The sequence below is a fragment of the Morone saxatilis genome, unplaced genomic scaffold (genome assembly GCF_004916995.1).
Source record: "Morone saxatilis isolate NCDOM2014 unplaced genomic scaffold, NCSU_SB_2.0 Contig2, whole genome shotgun sequence".
Classification (NCBI taxonomy): Eukaryota; Metazoa; Chordata; class Actinopteri; family Moronidae; genus Morone; species Morone saxatilis.
Window position 1 is genome coordinate 9,839,976 of NW_023339762.1, and position 24,939 is coordinate 9,864,914.

Consider the following 24,939-nt stretch of genomic DNA (forward strand, 5'->3'; position numbering starts at 1 on the left):
TGCACAAACACACTCCAGTTTTTCTGTTGCTGTGAGGACATTTCTGTACCATTTCCTCAGATGATGGAGGACACCGGATTTTATGCTGATCTGTGCAGCCAACAACGGAGCAGCTCCCGTTATCTCTTCGCTTTGTACTGGTCCTTGGTGCTAACTGTTTTTCAGAAATTGTTTTTCTGTTTTTCAGAAATTGACGTGCTCGAACCTTCCACATCTTCGTGTTCCCTGAATCATGTTAGTGAGGACAGTGGACAGTGAGGTAGATTTACTAAGTTTCAGGGAGCGGTACTAACCTGTCACCTAGCCTATAAGTAGTGCTGTGTTTCTCTGATGTCATAGGCAAACGAAAGAAAAGGCTGAATACAGATTAGGTGTGTCCGGTGGTGCAGGACCAGTGTTTCCTGTGGGAGACAGTAACTCCCTTTTAACTTTGGGTTTTGTCACTTTTCAGATGTTTTACATGCAGCAAAGATCTATGTAACACACTAAAGCAAAGGGAGAACCCCAAAAAGCATAATATGGCCTCTTTAACTTGTCAGTCAAACGTTTGTGGGGAAAATCTTAGAGCCACAGTTCTCAACATGCTGTATAGATGTAAACATGTAGCTTAAAACCAGTAGCTTAGAAGGTAGTGAATAACATGTAACACAAGTCTCCGACTAGATTTACAGTAAAATCAAATGCACTTTGTGAGCTACTTGTACACCACCATACCAGTGTTTATTTTTGTAAATATTATGTATTTAATCCTAAAGTCCTGAATCTGAAAAACATGTGTAGAGTTAATTAGCATTACTGATTGAAAATGCTTAAAGTGGGTGTTTCACAGGCCCAGGACAGCTTGTACTGGGGTCCCCTGCAAAACATCAGTTATAAAGCTGAATGAAACACTTTGCTGAAACAAATGAGTCTTTTGCTGCCACTGTAGTGATTGTAGATTGAGAGACACGGAGCTTGGAAGAGGGAGATTATCTTTACGATTATCTGTGCAACCGCCTGTAGTGTGAATTCTTTGCATACTCTATATGCTGACTACGTCCATAAAACTGCAACATTGTGCCCCAGCACAAGTTAATAGGCTTCCCCAGGGAGTGCGAGGTTGATCCTGACTGATATCTCTAAGCCTCCCTATTGAGTTTACATCACTCCGTGTTTTATCTGGCTTGCTGCAAGTGGAGACAGTTTTAATGGCCAGTCTCTGTTTTTCTGTCTAAACCAGTTTGGTGTTTTCTTTGCATCAAGTCTAGAGCTTGGTGAGTCTGACGATCTGTAATTAGTGCCAACCATAAACAACCGGAATCCCACTGAGCGCTGCCACGGGTGGCTGCCCTCACCGCGACAATCTGGAGTTTCCCTTTTGTCCTCAGATGTGTCTGATGTAGAGCCAGCTGCCTGCCCTGGGAGAGAACAGTGGGCCCACCGTATGGAGACAGAGGGGAAGAGAGAGTCGGGGAGTTGAGAAAAGAAACATGGATGGAGGAAATAAATAGTAATACTGGGAGAAGGACCATGCCTTGGAATGATAAAAGAGGGTCTTTAACTTGAATCCAGGAGATGTCAGAGTCCTTTCCTGTCCTCCTGCAGAATCCCGTTTAAATATAGAGTCTGATGGCATCTAAATGTGATAGAAGTCCTCGGCTCTTGGATCAGTACTGATGCCTTTTCTGTCCTGGCTCCAAGGTGCACAATAATGACATCATGGCTCGTGTACTACAGGGCAGCTCTCCATCCCCAACCTCATTGGTCTAGTTTGACTTGCATGCTCGTTATTTCACAAATATTATAACCACTCAGACACTTGTTACAGCCTACCCAGACTGCATTTGCCTCAAGACGTTAGTCATGACATAATCCTCTTTTTTTAATATATATGTGTATATATATATATTTGTTTTTGGGCTTGTCATGCCTTTAATTGGATAGTGACAGCTTTAAGACAGGAAACAGGGGAGAGAGGATGAAAGCAGCAAAGGGAGGCGGGTTGAGTCGACCTAAAATTTATATCACAGTATGTAGTCGTTTTTTGTTTGTTTGTTTTTTGTAGCGGCGGCGGTATTATATCAGGGTATCAGGCATACAAAACAAGGTCCTGTCTCCTTTCACTATACATTCACCTAAAATATTCAGAATGTAAAAAATGCTAAAATACGTCGCCAAATATACTTGGGCGGCCATTAAAATACCTGAGCGCCCATCCAGGAAAGTGTGTGTGGAGAAACACTGAACTGTGAACACAAAGGCATCACATCTCGAGGAAAACTTGCCAGATCTTTCTTTGCAGCCTCGGCATCTCTAAAACCTTTTTTTCTTTTTATATGGAACGCCCAACTTTCCAGGCGCTTCTAAAGGTCATGGCGAACTCTTGGTTATTGTCGTCTAGGGAACGGGGTCTTGGCCTGAAGACATGCTCTGTGGACCGTTGAAAACAGTCGGCCGGCCCTCCTGTGGCCTCCCAGCCCACTTAGTGTGCACACACAGCTGATATATGCACTAAGATGAGGAGAAATGAAAAGAAAATACGTTTTTATCAATATGAAGAAGCGCACTGTTCCTTTCTGGTTGTGTAACATTTTTGTGTTGTTTTGGCCACAAAGATGAAACAAAAGTGGATCGCTTCTTTATATTAGGCAGTCGCCTTTTTTAACCAATTTAACAGTGCTCAGTAGCATCCTCCTGACAGTTCTCTCTTATAGCGTTACACCGTTTTTCTTTAAGTCCGAGTTTCTTTACCACGGTTTGTCCTGCATGAACAGAATTGTAATAAGTCAGTGTCTTTGAACCTTTTTTTTTGCTTTACATGTTTCCAGCCAAGTACAACAATGTAATGTCATATGTGGTTTGAGGCCTAGTGTCATGCAAAGTCTTGGATTCAGGTTCTGTTGAGCTTGGCGTGTTTCCTTTCCATAGGGAACTCTTACCATGAGTTGAAGATGAAAGGCCCAGTGCATATGCATTTAGTCCAAGGCTCAGATCTTAACTTTTAAAAAAATCTTGCTCTCTCAAAGTATCCTGGCAGGTCGACTTCGACTCTCGGTTTTGGTCTCAGAGTGATCATTTCCCAAACTTTATGCCTGAAAGTTGTTCATCATGGGATCCTAATAGCAGCCTGTAAATCAAGATTGCCTGTGGAGACATTATGACACAGGCACAGCTCAACGAGGGGGCGCAAACGGCAGTAGTCCTGTTGTGATGCAATAAAACAGTTTGCATCACAGTAGCAACAGCCTGGTGTTCTCCGCTCCGTATCAGCGCTGATTACCATTGCCTAACTGCCATAAAGGGACATATGGAGTTGTTTAGTTATCTGCCTACGTAGAAATACTGCAGTGCACTGCCAATTAGAGCCAGAGGAAGGAAGCGGCCATGGCTAATACAAGGAACAAAAGCAATCCCAAGAGAGAATTGGCCTGACTCATGTTTAGTAGGCTTATTAGACTGCAGGCCTTGCTCTCATTAGGATGTATGGTTTCTTAAACTCCTGTTCTCTCTCCTACTATATTTGTGTCTCTCTGTGTTTGCCCTTTACTAGGGTTGGCTACCCTAATAACAAAATGTCATTTCAGTTAGAAAAAATAGCTCCAAACTTCTCTCACAACTGCTTGCATACTGTCATATTCCTGTATCCCTGTGACTAACACTAGCAAAACTGTAAGCTAACCTTAACCAAGAGTGAAAAACGCAGCGTCATCTTCAACAACAACTTATCCCTAATGTGGCAGTGATTTCTTTATCCTGAATCAGCACGATGTAATTCGACCTGTACCCTTAAATGTCCTCTTTTAGCAAGGCACTAGTGCCAAGCCTCTTGTTTCAATACATTATCACACCCAAATGTGATTGAGATATTAAACATACACATTACAATACGTTGGTTTGAGTTTTGTAGCCAAATTGCAAAGAAAAGACATTCACAAAATGAATGTGTGCTCACCCAAATATTTCCATGTGCAAAACAACCACACCTGCACGTGTTCACACAAACATCAAGTTCACCTCCCCCTTTCCTCTCCCGACTGGCAGCCAATATTAGTGTTGGATTATACATTAAAGCCTCAGTCATGTTTAGCAAGTGGACCCTCTTAAAACAGAAAATAAAAAGGCTTTCAGTGTAAACAGACTCCCCGCCTCTAAACCCTTGGCTCTAGAAGTGCAGAGCCACTAGCTGTGCTCAACACTAACAATTCCTTATATAGCGTGCTTTCTTTCCTGAGCATATGACAGTGTAAAGAGTGCAAAACCAGAATGCCATGGCTGCAGGGAGGAATTGGGGGCACGGGAGTGGAGAGTTTGAAATGGTTTGTTAGTCAGTTGGCATTATTAATGCACAGTTGCTTTTTGGCTGGGTGGAGATTATTACACATCAAGTGGATGCTGTGTTTTCTGTCGAGCTCATTCTCATCTTTCATGTCTTACCGCTTGACCTGTTATTATATACTTTCAAGATGTGAAATATGAAGTTAATGTCAGTTTGTCGTTTCTAAACAAAAATCTGTTTATTTTAATTAGCTTGTCTCTGCAGCTTCTCAGGAGTACGAGCTCAGCAGGAGCACTTGATGGTGACATTAAGCTGACATCTGCCCTCTTGCCTCTCTTGTGTGCAGGAAAATTGGCTGTACCCCTAGGATGCCCTGTGGCTTTGTCTGAATCAGCAAGTTCTAGTGCTTTCAGACCTGTAATACTCAAGACAACAGGGAGCCGCGCAGCCCGGCAGGTAAGCAAAGTCAAAATGTCTGTTTCCTGTTATTATCTGCAGTAGGGCTGCACAATTAATCACATTGAAATTGCCGCTTCATCTCATCCCGTTACGCACTCTGTTTGTACACAGTATTTCTGTCGGTTTTTAATTTGCAGGGAGATGTGTTGCGATAAACTAAGCCCTCCTATTTTTTCTCTCTAAGCTATTGTAAATTTAAAAAAAATGACAATAGTGTTTTATACCACTTTATGTGCTATGGGGGTTTTTCCATTTCTTCTTCTTTAAGAGCTTGGGCTGGGTTGGGAGCCTGTAAAGGCCATTGAGACATGAGTAATATTGGGTTGTACAAATAAACTGCAGCACCACAGGGTAACATAACATCACAGATTTAAAGTACACAACCATGTGCGCTTAGGCACAGAAAAAGGAATTCATGACTGATAAATCGACGTCTTCAATCTGTCTCTTCACAGAAAGGCTGATTCTGATGTGTGACCATTTGGACTTGCATAATGTTTGAAGTAGACATAGTCTATTATGCACAGGGTTAGTCATCCTTGCACAGGGAGACCAGGTGGCCATATTGTTTCAGTTTCTGCCCCTGCTGTCTCGGCTCATGTTTGTTATTTCTTTGCTTTTCTGCCTCCCCCTCTATAAATCTTCCTTTCTGCGACCACTATTCCCGTGCTTTGGCACAGAAGAAGAACTACAAAGCAGTCACATTTGTCAAACTGCTCAGCCTCACCCTGTTAACTTGGCTGTTGTAGATGTGTGTCTGTGTGTGACTTAGTAAAGGACTATCCCAAACACATTTGTATTTGAGTAAAGTCTCTCCTTCCCAGCTCATACTGAGAACTCTAAAATGCAAAGTGTTGTTATAGTATCCATGGCCAAGGGGAAGAAGAACTCAAAAACATGTCTGTTTGTCCCAGTAATGATAAGATATGTCCTTTTGAGTGTAATACTGTACAATGAAAGCATTTATTATTTATGATTCTATTTTTATTTAGCTGTCTACTTTAAATGTTGGAGTTTAATTCAAGGCAAGTTCAGATGATTCAATTGATTTGGAATGCTTCTTTTTAGTGTACACCTAATCTTGTCGTGCTGGGAAATGATTTCATCCTTTCTGACTTCACGACCAAGGTATTTCAAAATTGTAGCTTAACGTCACCTACAAAGCTCCGCAGCTATTTCTGGCCATGTATTGTTTTTGTTCTGTTTTGGTAGTTATTACCACCTCTAGTTTAATGGCTTGAGACTGCTATGTTGTGTTTCTCTCAGTTAATGCCAACGTGGCTGTCATTGCTGTTCTATTTCATATTAACAAAACATATTTTCCATTCTTTTTCCCCCTCCTCCCCCTGACACAATGCTTTGCTTTTGTTGCTATAATAAAAAGTTTCAGTGGTAGATGTCAGTGGGGTTTTTCTTTATTTTTGGTACTGAAAATGTTAAGCATCTCCAATGTGTGTGTATATGTATGTATGTGTGTATGTGTGTGTGTGTATGTATGTATGTATGTATGTATGTATGTATGTATGTATGTATATATATAGGCGTAATAGCATTAATAATGCTTTATATGGGGTTTTTAAGGGTTTAAGTTTAGATTTTGAATGCACATTTTTGTTTTCAAGTCTGGGGTACAGGACAACTAATAGGACATGCCGACTAGCTAGGTGTGCAGCAGCTAGCATATGCAGTGATGTCACCGGTAAGTGATTCCCTTATGTAACAAGAAAAACAGTCTGTGTTGCAACAATCCTCTAATACTTTCGTCCGGTGATGAGGCACAGGTCCCAAATGGATATTGACATTGTTTTTGTTTTTCTGCAACTATCCGACTAATGAAAAGTGTGTCACCTGAGACTTTTCTCATCGACTGACTTTAAGTCTTAAACTTTAAGATTAGGTCTACTATTAGGGGGCTGCCATAGAAAAGAGTATCTTTCAGGAACCGATATCAAAGTCAAGATATCTGTATCGGTACCAGTATTGTTTTAAAGTGTTAACCAGCCCTAAGGGTGTCAGGGTCTGTGATCCAATGTCACTGCACTGTGACGTCCCTCAGGATTCCAAGGTCAAATTATTGCCATAGCAAAATCCCAAAATCCCACATTCGTCTCTCGATGGACTTTGAAATGGCTTGAGCATTACTGAACTTGCCAACTCCAGTCCAGACCAGCCACCACACATTGCTCTGCGCCATCTAGTTCCAAGGAGGATCTTTAGGGGGGAGATGATTTGAGTGGGTTGTTTTTGACATAATTATCTTCTAAATGCTGATTTACTGATAGTGATGGCATTAACTTGAATGTGCTCAGGAGGATGCGAGAATGTGGCTTCCACATTGCTTCTTGATTTCCTCTGGGGAACTTCATTACAGTGTTTGGGGGTGGGGTAGTGAGAGAGTGGGGGAGTGGGAGTGTCCACATATGATATATGATAGCAGCAGTGCTAAAGTCAGAGATATATTACAGTTACCAGAGTCAACATGTGTGCTATAGTGCAATAGTGTGTTGGCTACCTGTTGTGAACCAAATTGCCCCTTGGGGACATTAAAGACATTTCAAATCAATTCAATTCAACAGCATTTATTGACATTCTTTAGTAGAGATTGCATTGGAAGAAAGAATCTACCAACAAAGGATTCATTTGCTAGAAGTATCAGGCTGCTTCTGGTGACACAAGCATCTTCAATCTTCCACCATTCTGTATAGACATGTACTATAAACTGTTGTTGGCTTGATTTGGCTACTGAAGGGAATGCAAATCAATTGCTGGGAACATCAGCGTTCTACTCCAAAGCAAATTAGCATACTTTGCATGACTGAATAAGATTGAACCAGTGAGATTGTTCAATTGAGAACCTGATACAATTGCTTTTGGTATTCCATTATGATTTTACAAGGATTATATATATATTTTTAGTTTTGATTCAGATCTTCATATATATGTAAAATTATTAATGGGAAATTGCACACTTACACTTCAACAGCAGAATTCCCAATCAGCAGAGCTAAAAGATTATACAACTGATTTTCATTCTGTCCTGCTGCTACGCTCTCCTTCCTTCGCTTCATCTCCAACAGCTTTGTGTGTACAAATGCAGATGCAGTAAAAAAAAACCTAAACACTAAATGAATGCTCAAGTCAAGGCCCATCAGCTCCCCTCGTTTCGAGCTAATCCCTTGATTGCGATTGTTAGAGCAAATGCAGAATAAACACTTAGCTGTAACCTCAGCTCTTTTTGGGTACAATTTTCTCATTTAGCAAGTAAGTATTAAAACACATGGTGTTTTTATGAAAATACAAAGTTATAGGAGGAACAGATTATGTCAAATAATTAGTCTAATATAGCTTTCATCATTCATGCTGAACTTTTTATTTAAAAGACAATATCTTTTATTTCCCCAAGCAGATGACAGCCTGCCTACTGTGGCTGTGGCACAAACATGAACATTACCCTAACATAATCCTGGTTTTCTGGGCTCCCACACAGATTTCTCTCCTGGTTTATTCCCACTGCGTTGAGGTCAGTGATTGATTCTCAACATCTCAAATAGAGCTGTTCACGTGGTCAAGGACCATCAGTGTTGACCACCAAGTAGTATTGCTATGGTTCTGTTTACGAAAAGGTGATTTAAAGTATAGTTCAGGACAATGGGAGCACAGGTGTATTAAAATACAGTTCGTGTAATGGCCTCGAGCTGGTTCCAAAAAATGTCCCCGCCACATTCTCATGTTTCCACAAAAAGCCAGACTGAAGAGGTAATATAATTTCTTCTCATGCATATTTTTTCAGTGGTTTAAATGAGGATTGTGTCATTAAAAAGATATTAAAGCTTGAAGAGGGATATGTGTTTGATTAACTGCAGATTGCATGTCCCCCCTCACTTCTACCCAGGCCTTCTCCTGCCAAAAATCTCCTGTTTTATGGTGCTTTAATTACTTTGTATACTGTATGTTTTCTTGCTAAGTTCTGTGTTTTTTAATGGACATACTTATTGTTGAGCTTGTTGTGCACTGTCACGTCTATTTGTTGAGTTTTTATGTATTTTAAAGGCCCAACTAGGGACGGGCATTGAAAATTAGCTTATGCTATAAATGCTGTGGTGTGTGGCATTTGTTTATGCTACATACTTGTCCCTACACAGATAAACAGTAAATAAAATTAAACACATTCTGCATTATTTATTATAAATTAGCAGCACAATACAGTTGCATCCTGTTCTTAGTTTGAAAGTCACTTAAATAAACAAGATTATCATGTCTAATGTGTTACCCACATCTGCAGGAAGACTGAAGACATTAAGATCATATCAGTATCACCTGATGCGAGTGGTAGAATATCAGATTTGCTTCAAAGTAATTCATTTGTTCACTTCTAGTTTTACCGGACATTTATGTTTTGTTTAGGTGCATGTGGTTTTTCTATAAAGAGGAAATGTGGCATTTAGTCCCCGTGGAGTTCCTGGCCACTCTCAAAGTCTGTGTGTATCGACTGGCAGTATGTATGTATAGATCCATCAAGATTACACACTGTTGACTCATGAAAGCTCTTTAAGTTACTCTGCTTATTGATTGATGCATTTTCCCGCTGTGATTGTCCTTCATAAATGGATTAGGATGTGCCCTGTGCTTTCTGCCTCTAGAGTTACCACTTTAACAATGCTCACTAAAAGTGCCCTTGCTATCTTGCCCCAACAGTAAACAATGTAAAGTTTTCCCATTAGGACCCCATTGATAAGGTTTAAATCAGTTAAGCCATAGAATGTGTCTAACTTCCAGGAAATGTAGTGTGAAAGTGGAAAAAGATATACCTTGGATAGTGTTCTGTCCTTGAAGCTAATCATGTCAATGCACCCAAGGTCAGCGGAGATCAATAAAAGAGTGGGTGTCTGCTACATGTATTCCCATCACACGCCTGCTTTGCCTAGCTCTGTCTCTTCCAATCCCTGACTTTCCCTTACGGCCCCCACTAAGTGGGCTGTGGAAACCAGCAGCTGTTGGAGTTCCCATCAGAGCACCTCAGAGAGCAAAAGTGGAATTCATGAAGGGAGTCTGAGAAGTCTGAAACATCAATATCAAATGATCTATGGGTCAGCTCTCTGCTCCATTTCTTTAATCGTTAGTCTGAGGGGTAACACACGTCACCAACACCGGTTCACTGCAATTACAGTTTTTGTTATTGACATTTTATATATTCTTCATATGCTCAGCACCTGATGGCAAAATGCCAACTCTTGTTGGAGTTATACATTTAATTTTCATTCCTTTAATGAATTAAGTTTATTTTTAAGAAAATACGCTCTCTGGCCTCTATCCCAAGAACACTGACCATATAGCTTATTCCGAATGATTTAGAGGGGGTGGGTGGCAGTCTCCCCTAAATTCCACCAAGCTGTGACCCTGGTCCCCTCCATGCTGACTGTTATAGTTATCCAAGGCCTGTTTCAACTTAGTTATGGCAGGAATGTGCCATTGCATGAGAAGAGGTCATTGCTCCTCATGGCCTGCCGTGGCTCTTCCCCAGCCCTTACTCAAGGCTGCCAAGATATGGACATGCTTTCCCACGCATGCAACCAGCCTCCCATTCATCAATGAAGAATGTTGATATTTATTATGCAGGGAGCTTAAGTGTTGCTTTATCCAGGCTATTTCGAGGAAGTATCAGTTATCGTTTTTTCTTTGAAGCTCTACTTACCCATGCAGTCTGGTTTCTGACTAAACCCATCATCCTTTATTGTTAATAATATATCAAATATTATATAATAACTTGTTTCACAAACCTAATTGCCTGTGGTCTGGCTGTGTTATTCAGTTATTATTTTACCATGTTTTTTTTAGCAAAATTAGTAGAATGGCTAGAGGGATGCAAATGCACAATTATTGGATGTATTGCCATGAAATTTACAACAGCTATTCAAGGTCCCCAGAGGATTCATTTTGATGACTGTGGTGATTGCCAGACTTTGGCTCCAGCTGCACCAGTAAGTTCAAGTGTTCACTTATCCTATCAAATATTTCAAGTACTACATACAATTACAGACAGATACTGTATCCATGGTGCCCACACATTTTACCATATTGACTTTTGATCCTCTTAACTTTTCCTATTACCACAATGAGGTTTACTTTTTGGTTCTTTATTGAAAATCTCAACAACTATTGGGGTAACTTTTGACTTTTCATCTAGCACGATCATTATACAAAACTCAATATACCTGCTAAAGATTAACATGCTCGCATTGTCGTTTTATCATCACGTATTAGCATGCTGCTGTGAGCATTTAGCTCCAGTACAGAGCTGCTAGCATAGTTATAGACTCTAACCTCGAAATTCCACCGGACACTGCTGCATAATGTTGCGTCTGCATCGCGGTTAGGCTGCGTGATCTGCAGAATCGTGAAGACCCTTAAGGCCTCCGCACACCAACCCGATTATCGGGCGTCGGACGTCGTCGGACAGTCGGGCGGAGGTCGGTGGCTCGAGTCGGTTCGGTGTGTCCCGTGCCGTCGTCAGTCGGCGTCGGCGTCGGCCTTCATTTTTGGCCGATTCGACATGTATGAATCGGCCACTGGGCGTCGGCCTCAATGACCATCTGATTGGGTGGAGTGCTAGCCCTTGACTAGCGAATCAGTGAGTGCACGAGAAAACCGGGAAGTGATGATGGTAAACATGCCAATATCTTTGTTATTATTAACCATCGTATTTTCCGTTCAGCGAGTAATGACAATAACGATCCTTGTTGATACTATAACATCTCTGATGAAACAATGACTGGACGACAGCGTGCTCTGTGTTTACTAGGTCTACAGTGATCTGTCATTTCCGGTTTTCATTTTTTTTTGGGCCGACAGCACAGATTAGCGCCGCCTGCTGTTATGGGGACGTATTACGCCTCGGCGCATGCGCAGAACGTACGCTCCAGTTGGCGTCGGTTTGGTTGTGTTCGGAGGCGTTTTAGTTGACCGACTCGAGGAAACGGAGCCGACTGACAGTCCAACTGCTTTTCTGCCGACGGTCGGCCGTCGGGTTGGTGTGCAGAGGCTTTTAGTCAAATCGCATTTTATCATTTGGAAACGCAGCACAGGAGCAACAACATGGCAGGCTGTAAAACTCTACAAACAGAGTTTCCAAATGACCACAAACCACAAAACGAACTGTGATGGAAACGGAGATGATTGATTCCAATCTTTTTTGGAATCAAAATAGTATAACATTAAATATCTTCTTTTTCAATAGTTACTTTTTTGATGTTTTTGTAGCTACGGCCACATCCAACCCACTAGCAATATCATGTAGACTGATATTGAAGCCAAATCCAATTTAGCTGACAAAATTCTAGTAGAGTCTAGAATAGGGTTATAGCCCTACCATTTATGCTAGTGTTGTAATGAAGACTGGGTATTAGTCGTAGTTTAATTAACCCAGTAATTGCCTTGGAGATTTAATGGAATGGCTTAGTCTTTTCCCATTGTGCATAAGGAAGCAATTTGGTATTCTTCCTGAAATCATGTTACCTTGGTTTACCCATGGTTTCTGAACTGAAGCAAATGATTATTCACTATCAGTGTAATGTTAATAGCCAGTAAAGTCAGACCGTAGGTTCAGCTTCAGACAGCAGTTTTGGAGCGGGTACATTGTCAGTTTTTTACAAAGCATTCTTCAGGAGGGGTGAATGGTTGCTGTCATGGGTTGGTTGAACATGGTTTCCACCTCCCTGGTAGAAAGCCTTCTTCTCGCTTCTGTTTTTACAAGATCTGCCAACCTCAAATTCAGCACTCAAGGGTATTGTAGAAGAACTCCCTGACTTTTGAAAATAGATCTAGTTACTTCACATGGTGTCATGGTAATCTATGTTTCAGTTTATTAGCCCACTAGTCTGCCCAAAGACTTTCAACTTTGATCTGCTCCAAGCCCCTATAAGTCTGACCACCTATTGTTTCACTGTTTATTCAACCTTGTTTCTCCTGGCTCTGGCAAACAAGCTTACAGTTTCAGGCTGTTCAGGGCCTCTGCCCCCTGTGTAGTTTGTGCTTGAAGATGGAATTTGATAAATTAGATTTCATGCTTGGAGTTTGATATTAAAGTTTATGGAAAAAAGTTATCACTGTTTTCCCATTGCTTTCCCCTTGTCTAGCTCTGCTATGAAATAGCACTGAGCGTTGCTTTATTTCAGCAGTGTAGTTCAAGCTCTGTTTGTGTAGTCCAGCTGACATAAAACATGTTTCACAGCTGTACGACCCAGATCGTTTGACGTGTGTTAAAGTTAGTATTTGATTGATGTGTGTGTGTGTGTGGTGTGTGTGTGTGTTGTGTGTATGTATGTATGTAATGTATGTATGTATGTAGTGTGTATGTGTGTATATGTATATGTGTATATATATATATGTATATATATATATATATATATATATATATATCATTATTTTTAATACACTGCTTTGCTTGGAATTTTGTAAAGATTTAAACTGCCTTAAAACTCTTGTGAGAGGCTTGTAATACACATTACATTTAACGTCGTAATGATGGTGCACTTGCTGGTGCAAATCTGATTTCTGCTTTACCTTGTTTACAACTGTTCAGAGGTGGTGCTATGTCTCCTTCAGGGCTTAATTCGTCGAATTCAAGCTCCATCTCTCTCTTATACCCTTGGGATCTCTTGAGACTCATATTTTTAATCGCCTTTGGCAAAGTTTATAAAGACTGCCAATGAAAGTATATTGAAACTTGAAGCACTTGATGGAAAACAACTGTAAAAGTTTTTCCAAAATCTTGACTGACAGACAGACAGGGACTGGCAGGGTCTTACTTATACCACAGGATGGTGTGCATACAGGCACACACACACCAAAACTAATATGTGATTGATGTCACTCAGTATGGAGTTGATGTGGAAGGCCGATAAAGGAAGTGATAGAACATTGCCTGCAAGGGATTTATCATCCTGTCAATTTTGAAGGGATTTTGCTGCTATTAGAAATCACATTATAACTGAAAGTAGACCTAGACACATACTATATCGCACCAGGTTTATTGACAACCCAGGAGTTATCTAATTGAATGCAATTTCTGAAAGTATATGATCCTGTTTTACTGGAGGAGGGCTAGGGGCTCTGTCACAGTCTAGTGAGTTATTATATAATCCCTCTGTCTCATTATTATTAAGCCTTTAGCTAAGGAAAATACTGGTTCAGACCAGTGTAAATACTGACCACTGTCATCTAGCTGGATGTTATGAGTGAGGAGACTTGAGTCTCTCTACTCCATATGTAATCTTGCCCTGTTGTGACTCCTCGACACCCGGCCAGACCCGGTCCATCCCACCCTCTATTGCATGTTTTTTCAGCTGTGTTTACATGCCAGCTCTCTGAAACTTGATGGAGTGGAGTGAATGCCTTCCTCTGTACCAGACTTCTGACATCTGTCAGGGTTTAACATCATTCATGTTTTTCTTTAGCCCTTACATTATGCATAAATGCTAGTTTTAAGTTTGTGTACACATCAAAAACACTTTCATGTTAAAGGCCCAGTGTGTAACATTTAGGAGGATTTATTGACAGAAGTGTCTGATGACATCTAAATGCTGTATCTGAGATAGATATACCTAATCATTTTGTAAATTCATCTGGACATTGTATTACCCAATTCAGTAATATTAAGATTAGGCTGCCGACCTTCCAATTCCCATATTTGCTCCATGACAAATAATGCAAGCCAATCGGTCAGTTACCGAGGAAGAAAAGCATCTATACCACATGCATTATTGATTGGTATGAAAACGGAGGCTCCGAGCTAATAGGTAATCTTTCATCTGTGGTTTACTGCACATTTGGTACCCTCAATCTATGAGAGTCCATTCCTTGGCCCTCACCCCTCACTCCTGCTCTGTTATTGATCATCCAAGCTCTTATTTGGCCCATTTCATTCGGAATAATGTGCAATTTGTATGCATGTAATGCAGTCAACTAGGGGCTTTGGAATCAGGGGTTTTGGATGTGTGGTGATGGATCACCTCAAAGGGTCAGTCAAGCCCCAAGGTGATGTCAGTATGATCACCTTCTTTCAATTCAAGTCAGATAATAACATTTTTAAATGTGAAAGTAAATAAGGCATCTATATTATTCCATCACTAGATTCCTCTGGGTTTGTTCAGTGTATTTTTTTTCATTTAGTTAGTGGTGTTTGATTAGACTTTAAGTCTCAATCTTGTATGCACAACAAGTCACTGAAGGAGCGATTTTTGATCAAAGGCACTGCAATGTATAATGTGATCATTTTACTAAATTGGAGGTGTAATAAAGAGAACCAGTTGAACACAGTACCTGAATAGTCTGGATGGAAGAACTTCCAAAAGAATCACATCAGGGGTGCAACACATCACAAAACTCACAAGTTTGTGTGTGTCCTCACACTACAGTATAATAACTCTGCACTTTATAGTCTCACTCAGTGTCCCGCCTACAGCGCTATCTCAACTATCTTTGGTGAACGGAGCCGTGTCTCCAGGGGAAGACAGCAGATATTTCTGAAGTTGCAGTAAACATCACAATCTTATGATCTATTTCTATAATGACAAGCATGCCCAGTTTCCCAGTCACACCACTGAAACTGCCTGAAGTCACAGCCTATAGGATTTCATTTAATGGAGGCGAAAGTTACGGCTTCTAAATCGGTTGCTTTCCCTAACCCAATCATTACGCTTCAGAGCAAAACACAGCATCTTTTCACTGCAACTTCGCATTGAGAATTGGGAATTATTAGTTTAAAAAGTAACTGTGGCAGTAAAAGTGTAAGGTTCAATTTGGTCCATGATGCTTTCAGAACCTTGCGGGCCGGATCAACTATGATCTGTCGCTACATTACATCAAGTCAGTTCTCAAATTCTGATATTGCCATTTGGTTCAAGCAATCATGACCATATGCTGTTTTTATAATAAAGATGGACAGTGTTGAAAAATGAGCTTGCCTCTGATAAAGGCAGAAACCAGATGGAGACTTGAACTGGTAATGCTATTAAGATGTTAACACTGAAGCTATGTCATTCAGAAAGAATGAGAGCTGATTAAGACAGAACGATTACCCAAGGACTTTTGAGAGAAGTGTTCCCTCTTTGTTTCTGTTCTTGTACTGTGTGGGATAAACTTATACAGTGAGCCTCATCAGGGTTTGAATCTCTTTATTTCCCAAAACGTTCAGTTTAACTAGAGATCAATTTTGGTGAAGATGCAAACTTTAACCCAAAGTAGGCTTCTGTTTCCAGAGGGATGAGGACTTATCTGTGAAAATGTTATATGAACTCCTATGTTGCGTCTCATTAAGGTCAAGTATATTATTGTTTTCTTGCAGTGTCACAAGGTAATACGTTTTATGTCCATGGATTGAAAGTCTGGCTCTTTTGTCAGACTTTCACCAGAAGGCCCACAGAGCCAAATCTGTCTTCCGTAGCCAAATGGCCAAAGTTAAATTAGATTTTAGAGAGCTTGGCAGGGGACAGGAAAAAGTGGAGACTATTTTAGGAGAGAAAAGTGGGACGGAAGACCTAACAGTCACAGATTCAAACATTTTTTTTAATGCCGTTATCACGACATCACAAGTTAATTTATCAAGAGTAAATGTCTTTTATCACTAAAGTGTAGTTGCCTGTGGAGTTTCAGCTGGCATAGTCATCTCATTAAATGATGAGGACTGCTATAAATGTGGTCTATCCACAGTGCCTGGAGCACAGTGGACAACTAGGTGCTAACTGTTAGAACTAAACATAATTAATTAATTTATATATATTAGATGTGTTTTCATTATTTCATTAGATACATTTTTCACAGCATTCTCAAAGCTTTTACTGTTTGTATCTCTCTCTCAAACACAAACTATATAATCATAATAAACATAAATACAATTATAAAAGACCATAGGGAACAAAGAGATACAAGACATAAACACACAACAAATCCATTATGAATTAATAAATATTTACAGAGTTCATGGCAGGCCCTCCCTGACAGTGTGGATCATTTCATGATAAATTCTAGAAATGGCAGTTCCTATATCACCATCATCGTTTTCATCTTGTCCTCAAGATGCAGGCAGTTGCATTTGGCTACTCCGATACTGTCCGTCTGTTCGTTGCAGTTAAATCTGTTTAAGGATCATTAGTTCTGGTTCTGTGCGTCAGTATGCAGCAGCACCCTTGTTTCTTTATGTTCTGTTTCACAAAATGACATCAGTGATACAGCACGAAACATGCCTCGCCAAGATGACTGTTTTCCTCAGATTTGTCAGGATCCTTGTGTCAGCACTACGTTTAGTCTACCCCTGTAACTCACTGGTATCTTAAAACCTGATCGGCCCTATCACCGTACCAAACATGGAGTGTATAACCTGTGCAAAAAGCAGTCATACTGACATTCCAAATGATGTTGGTCCCATGTAACGTGACAGACCGCATAGGTTTGAGCCCATTGTGACATTTCAAAGGGTAAAATTCACAGCAGTCTAGAGCTACATTGTTATAAATCCCCCAAACCCTGTCAGGTTGCTATGCGATATGGCTCTTAAAGCCGTCATTGCCTGATCCATGGTTCTGGCTGTGTTGTGGCGTCCTGTTGGTGCATGTCTCTCACATGCTCAGCTGTTGATGGAATGACAAGCTGAATACAATATAAATTTTGCAACTGACACACAGTAATATAACACAATCCAGGAGAAAAAACAAAAAATATAACAACAAGGATACATCAAAACAAAGAATATAAAAACATACAAAGAAACGACACAAGAAAATCTGGGTCAGAAAGAACACACTATCAACATACAGTACAGAACAAAAAAACGAACACAATAAGATATCATCATTATAAACATATTAAAAAACAAAATATAATTTAATATATAACACAGACATGTAATAAAAGATTTAAGAATAAAATAAGAAAAAGATAGACATAACCATCACACCACCCATCAGCAAAATATATGAACAAAACATATATTGATCGCATATAATCAGAATCGATTAACACAAAATATGATCCAGAAATAATAAAATATAATAATTCTAATTATACAAAACTAAGAGGTGATGGGGTCCATATACACTATAAGTATATTTGCAAATAAAAATCACAACTGCGATTCTTATGTGATTCGATTATTATATCAAACAAACAGACAATAATAAAACAAATATTTTTTTGTTTTGTTTGCTCATCGCATTGTTTTAAAGACTATTATTTATAGTCGTGGATTCTCAAATCTAATTCTTACGTTTCACTGAACAATACATAGCATACAACACACAAAATCTAGCTTCAGTCTAAGTGTTTTTAAGTATGTAAGTACTGATCTCACATTTGTTTTGTGATTATCTCTTGTATGTACAGTGTCTTTGAGTATTTAGAAAAGCGCTTTTTTAAATAAAAAATAAAAAAATGTATTATACAAAAGTATCTGTCAGCTTCTTGCTAGCAAACCCTATTATCCAAAACTCGTTTCATTTTCCACAATGGCTTTTGTATGTACAGCGCTGCTATCGTCAATCAGTGCTTTCAGGGTGATCCACAGCGTTGCTATCAGTGACTTATTATTTGGTACCCGGTGAATATTACGAATTACACTTCAAAGGGCTAATTTGGGCCTGACGTCCTATAAATAGATCTGAACGACACAAGGCTGTAACACAGCAGCAGGGATTGCCTTCGCTCACTGTTCTAATGACTTCATTTCTATGCATTGGGAGCAGCGCTGATGGATTTTGATGTCTTGCTGTGCTTTGTGATGACTTAGTCATCACGTCTATAGCACTCATGACAAGGGCCGAAATATTCTGCTTAAACACAGCCATGTAACTTTATCTTTAAGCAGAGTATTAAAAATAAACTCATAATGACTTTGACATGCAGTGTCACCATTTTTTTTCTCATAACCTCACTTTCCCTCTCCCACTTTTGGAATAATTATCCATTACTATTCGAATGTCAAAGGCAGACAGCCAGCTTTCTGACATCCTTTTCAGAATTCAAACTGATTGCAGAGACTTTTAGAAATCTATTTCTTTAGCTTGAAATTGTACGGTGTCTCTAGTATGTGCATCAATTGACACTCATCGAATGACGGACTGAGATTAACTGCCAGCCATCCTTAAAATCCAGCAGAGAGAGAGACTTATTTTGTGCGTAAACACAGTTCTGCAGTTGATGGTAATTTTATTCATAGGAATCAGCAGCATGTAGAGTAATCTGCTCTGAGTGTAAGGATGAAATATGTGTTTATTTCATGTTTAAAAAGGTCATGATTACGCTGTATGTGTTTACTAGCCCATTTGAAAAATAATAATAATAACCTCATTTGAATTCTATAAAATTGGGTCACGACATTGTGTAACACATGCTGCATTCACATGGATTCAGACAGACGGCACGGGGAAAACCAATGTTTCTATATGGGGCAAACCAAAAACTGCCACTAGATAGGGGTGTTGGCATTTCTCCTGTGTTTTCTCTCCTGTGTGCTTGGAAAGGAAGGGTGAAACTAGGGAGTTGTGATTTGGAACTACACCACTAGATGCCACTAAATCCTACACACTGGAGCTTTTAATGACCATGGGAAAATGTGGGTCCCAGATGAGAACCAGTACTGTATGCGGTGGATGAGTTGGAAGGAGTTGTGCCATTGTTTATGGGTTTTTTAATTTTTTCACAAGCTACCCACAACAGCTGTAATGGACAGCATGTATCTCTTCCCTGTTTTCATCGGGTTAGATTACAGCCTCTAGAAATGGTTTTCATTGTCTAGTTTTTAAATGGCGTGTGCACCATTGTACATTAGGTGTCCCTTTCCCTCCCCTTGGACAGCATGCGTCCTGCCATCTATTGTGGAGACAACACATGGGAGAGAGTTTCTTTTTTCCCACTTTCACCATTCTTTGTATTTCCTCCATCTCGATCATCTCTACTTCTGCCTCTTTTTGTCTCTGGCTCTTTTTGTCTCTGGCTCTTTTTGTCTCTGGCTCTTTTTGTCTCTGGCTCTTTTTGTCTCTCCCTCTCTCCCTCTCTCTCCCTTATTCACAGGTTCTTATCACGTATTTAGTCTAAGACAGGCCCTCAGAGACCGACTGCAATCAGCCCGGAGCAGGAAGCCGACACAAGCAGGCTGTACAGAGGGCATTATTCTGTACTTAGCAGTCATGACACTCTTCTACTCCCCCCCCCTCCTCTGTTCACCTCTCCCGACTTTTGTTGACAGGAACTCAGTGTTTTTGCTTTGGGTATTAATTTCTGTCTAAAATGCGCCCTTGGCATGAAAATTGATCCATGGAGAGTATTTAATTTCAGTGAACGCAGAGCCAGAGGTTTCTTTGCAATGCTTTCGGTTGGTAGTGGACCAGAGTCCTCAACGAATGTGCAAAAATGAGAAATTCTATGGGAAGGGTAAAACCTTCAGATAATGACAGCTGTTATATTTTGACCATAAGGAGGACGAGATGCATAGAAGTTTGGAATGATGTGATTGCTCTGAGCAACTATGTGTGGATATGATGTCTACCAATGTTTAGTGTCAATCTCTACAGCATGTGTTTGTCAAATAGCAAGTAGTATGATTTTATGTGACAGCTAGTGGCTTATTATACATAGTGAATATTTAATTTTTAGGTGTAAACTGTTTAACATTGTGCATATACTCACCCTCTGTCGTCTACTCAAAGGTCTGATAAATCAGGAAATTCTAAGTAAAATCATAGTGTCTTGTATCAAATATATAGTTTTCCTGTAATTCATTTTACGGTAAAGTACCATATAAATCAGGAGTATACGACAATTGTTTTTTCTCTAAATTGTCAGTACAATAAATGTTGTATGACCATTGACATTATATATAATGGACAGAGCTTCCGGGTCTGTGAAGTGAAGATAAAGTGGAAGTGTCTCAAACCTGAACTCTATGTAAAGAACGTTCCCGTATGGAGAAATGACCCGACTTCTCACTTCATTTATTAGCTCAGTAAACTGTTTCCTGCCATAATCAAAAAACACTCAGGTTGTTTGTATAATACAGTAATTTATATATGTAGCTTACTACTTATATATTGCATGTATTATTAGATTTACAAGAGGGTTTTTTATTTTATTATTTGTATGTGATGGGTGGGATCAGGTGGCACGAAGTGCATTAGCCTACACTGTTGTTATTTTTTCTTCTAAAGGTTTTTTTTTCCTAAACTGTCCTTAGTGTCATTAACTATTTTCTGCCAACCAAAGTGTATTCAGTGAGTCTAGTGAAAACTATATGTGATATTGACAGTCATAGCAGCTGCAAGTGAAAAAGATGAAATGTAATGCCTGTCTAATGACTGGTGATGTTATGATTTCAGATAGATTATGAGAAATGGAAACGGTTTGTGTGTAATATATTAAAATGGAAGCCACGTTTAAAAGACAATAACACACACTAGTGTCAAAACTGCCCCACTGTGAAAAGCCTAGTATATGTATCTGAAGGAATAAGGTGTGAAGTAATGTACAGTATTCTGGTGTATGACATATAAACATTTACTGGTCTGAAGCTGATTATTGCTGACAGGTTATTGAACAAATGACAGTATCAAGCAGCAGTAAATCAGCTCTTAGCAGTTAACAGATTTAAGGTGATGAAAGCCCACGCTGATATGTTTGTACGTTTGCTTGTGTTTATCATATTGTTTGTGCCTTAATAGAGATGAATCTTTTCAGGCTGGACAACTAATAACTAAAAAACAACGTAAAAGGACTGGGATTTTTGCTATTTGATATCTTTTACAGGCTTAACTTCTTACTATTCTGCTTCTAGCCAAAGCATTGTCTGTTTGAGAGTCCGCTCAATGCCACTTCACAAATTCCTGCCTGAATAAAATGTCTTCAGATTTTGAATAACAAACAGACACACTTGACCTCACACTTTGGTAAATGTATGATCATCCAATGTATTACAGTTACAATCAAATGTGGATGAAAAGCACCACTCTGTGTCAAGGTCCCCACTGCCACACTAGATATAAAATGACCCAGTTGCTCTATGAAACTCTTCTAGATCTCACTGACATCCACTAGATATTACTGCTTGCATGCAGGAAGGTCAGTAGGCCATTTTTGTTTCCCATGTTTGCTATGGAAAATCTCACTTTCTCTGTAGTGGTATGCTAAGTTTATGTGCCTGATGGGGTGATAATGACACAAAGTAGGTGTCAAAAAAGGCAGGGGGGGGGGGCAAGGACAGACTAAAATATAGTAGTAACAGATTTGTTATCTCCCCAAATTAGTGTGAATACAGTGTCACATCAGCAGTCTTAACCTAATGAGGCTCAGCTGGTATCACTATGAAATGTCACTTCTGTTGAATGGATACAGGTGGGATGAGACTAATTTCATTTCATTTAATTAGAGGTGTTCCTGTGCCCAAATGAGGCAGGGGTATACCACATACACATGGCTAGGCTTGTCACCCTGTTATATTCACAGTCTTCCTTTTAAAGAAGATTACAGACAGTAAGTCTTGCAACAACATTGCTGCCTGCAACACTCATTCAACAATATACTGTATGCACGCATACATTGCTATATACAGATACATACAGCACGCTGAAAGTCTTACTTACCATAACACTGGTCATCTGTATCATGTATTACTGAGATTCCTTTTATTACATTCATATAATCTATATAAAGTATTAATTTCCTTAGCATTTTCCAATAGGTCACTGTCAGTCCAACAACTGCCAATTGCCAATATATTCGCACATGCATGTGTGCTGTGCCAGTTGAATATTTTTTGGTCTTATGGAAGGTGTTTTGAATAAGAATCCCCCTAATTTCATGTTATTCAAACACATACAGTAGCTGAAACTGTCTGTAAGGACGCAACAGAACCCAGTGACGACAGGGTGCAAAACACGCATAATATCAAATTGAAACTCTTCAGCCTATCCCTGCTACCTCTTGATCTTTTTGAACTTGCACTGGAGCCTTTGGACTTCCTTTGTTTTCTCATAGGGCAGCCGTACGTGGTCACCCTATTAAAATATGGGTTTTTGAGCGTTTCCACATGTGTGCATACTTAAACTATGACTCAGTGTTTTATGGTCACAGATTGATATTGCACCGTTTCATCACTTTCACCACTTTATGTTCTCCACTCGGGTTAGGCCATCAAATACCCCTCTCCTGAATATTTTATGACATGAATACCCTCCTCTGACTCAGTAAAATGTGTCAGGGCGTATCTGTCGTGGTTGTTCTCTAATGCTGGCCTTTGCCCTGAAATTAGGAGGCATTCTGCGATTTTTGTCATTGTTACTATTTAATAGGATCAAATGGCCACCTGAAATATTCATTTCAAATCACTGCTGTGCTCTTGAGAAGTAAAAGCACAGTGGCTTGTGTAGAGTTAAATTACCTTGTGAATTATGTACAGTGGTGACATACATGTAATGCAATAATATCCATGTCTAGTTCAGGAGAAGAAAAAACGAATCACTGTCTCCCATATGTATCTCATCAGCAGCAGATAATTCCTTTTATGAGACATGAATGGCTAGACGCACATTAGACTACAACAATGTAATACTGCTGTACTTGTTATTCCCACAGTCAAGAACATTACAGTATTCATTTACGAGGACACATCTCTCAACAAACAAGGCGCGGACTTGTAATTTCACCAGGCTGTAACATCCATAACATGTAGTTTTTAAAAACCAACACTACGACTGTTGCTCTGTTCCTCTTCTTGATAAACACACTCCTACTCTATTTGTTTGTTACAAATTCAGACTTTCCAGGAACTTTTTTCTGTTATTTATCCCCAGGCTGGGGATTTTTTGATAATCTAAAAACAATTTGCCTCAATTGGACACATTTTTATGTCCAGAGCAGCTCCATTCACATCTTTCCATTGACTTTGTTTTCACGTGTGACGTCAGTCTGAACAAACCGGGACAGTGCTGACCTGAGTGATGTCTTTTTGACCTAAACAACATTAATAATAACGCCACGGTATACTCAGATAATGATGTTTATTGTTATCACTCTCTGAGTTTGCTGATTTCGACCAGACCTTCCTGAAATTTACAACAAAGTCAGAGTATGTTTTTAGGCACAGTACCCCATCACCTACACACTAACATTAGCGTAAATAAAATATTAAGCTTACTTCCGAAAGACAACCAGGCTGTAGGCTGGAACTGTAAAGCACAGGGCATCGCTTCTGGAATTTAAATGTATTTATATTACAAGTGAATGTCTTCGAGGGGTTTTCCCATCACCTTAAGGAATGTGAGAGTGTTCAAGCACAGCTCTGAAACCTTTTATAGATACTGTCTTGTCCTACTTGACATGCGAATAAAGGCAGAGATTGAATCAAAGCCTGTCCAAGTGTCACTCACTCACTGTGCTCTAAAATCTTATCCTGGAATGCATTTCATCATTCTGCCCTTGGTTTTACAAATGTCCTCCCCTGAGTGAACTGCTTGTTGTCAGTTTGGCATGCTGATGTATGGTATGTGGCCACTAGACAATGGTTTTGCGTGTCAACAACCTTTTAGCTTGATTGCAAGACCTTAGGCTCTTAAGCGCATAAGAGTCCGCTCAACACAGGAAGTAAGTGTACACACCAATATACTTCACATTTATTAACTGTCCAAGGAATCTGAATACACTTATCAAACACCGAGTTGTCCTCCAACTAGACTGGTAGTATATGACCAAATAAGCCAGTATGCTTTTAATATTATAAACTGTACCTCTTGATATAGCTGTCCACTCACTGAGACAACCTGGTAGCAGAGATATACAGTGGGGTATGCAATGAGCTGGTTACAGATGGTTGTTACAGATTACAAATGGTGTTTCCATTTTTCCTGGCCGTTATGTTGACTGTGTATCTCAGTCACTTTTGTATTGTCTCTCTAAAAGGATATTTCAATTTTCATTTTAATCGTTCCACGAATTTGACAGGGCAACGAGATTCTCCTCAGTCAAAGACGTCAACCGCTTCAAAGTTAATAATAGTTTTGAATGCAGAAATCTGGAAAATAATTTTAATTCCATTAAAGCACCAGCAGAAATCAATTTACTTTAGAATAATTTAGACATTTTCTCAATTCCACCAGTATTAATTGCAGAACTCAGATACTTCAGCACTGCATATACAGGGCGAAAACAATTCAGTGCTTTGCCATTATCACTTTCAGTCACCCGGCTCC

At 39.7% G+C, this 24,939-nt stretch overlaps 1 protein-coding gene across 6 annotated transcripts in view; it reads left to right on the plus strand.

The window, feature by feature from the left end:
* The window catches only part of peak1 (pseudopodium-enriched atypical kinase 1), a 96,885-nt gene that overhangs the window by 12,765 nt on the left and 59,181 nt on the right, over positions 1–24,939 (plus strand). For all 6 annotated transcript variants that reach the window (XM_035664382.1, XM_035664381.1, XM_035664383.1 and 3 more), the window contains one exon: positions 4,602–4,711. The gene's annotated coding sequence lies outside the window, so the exon portion shown is untranslated. The remainder of the gene's footprint in view (positions 1–4,601; positions 4,712–24,939) is intronic.